The sequence below is a fragment of the Carlito syrichta genome, unplaced genomic scaffold (genome assembly GCF_000164805.1).
Source record: "Carlito syrichta isolate Samal-C Ts95f unplaced genomic scaffold, Tarsius_syrichta-2.0.1 Scaffold312137, whole genome shotgun sequence".
Classification (NCBI taxonomy): domain Eukaryota; kingdom Metazoa; phylum Chordata; class Mammalia; order Primates; family Tarsiidae; genus Carlito; species Carlito syrichta.
Window position 1 is genome coordinate 31963 of NW_007256233.1, and position 366 is coordinate 32328.

General features: G+C 30.6%; 1 protein-coding gene across 1 annotated transcript in view; it reads left to right on the plus strand.

Annotated features, from left to right (window-relative positions):
• The window catches only part of PAIP1 (poly(A) binding protein interacting protein 1), a 37302-nt gene that overhangs the window by 1117 nt on the left and 35819 nt on the right, over positions 1-366 (plus strand). The window lies entirely within an intron of this gene.

Sequence of the window (366 nt, forward strand, 5' to 3'; positions counted from 1 at the left end):
ATGAGACTCCAACTCAAAAAAAGAAAAGAAAAGAAAAGATCAAGTTGTAAAGTTTTATTATAAATGAAAAATGAACTTAAAAATCTCAACTTTGCCAGATATGAAATAATTTAAAAACCTTTCAATGTATATTGAAAAAACCTAAAAAAAAAAAAGTGTGTTATTACCAAAAAGTGATGCCTTTAGGTAAAAATAATAAAAACCCCATGCTGCACAGATAATGCAGATAGTTCTAGTTATCTGGTCAACAGGCAAAAAGCAAGCACTTAATGTCATCTGCTCCAGTCTTTTGTTCAATGCTCATTGCTGTATTTTTTTTTTTTTTTTGAGTTGGAGTCTCACTCTGTCACTCAGACTGGAGAGCAG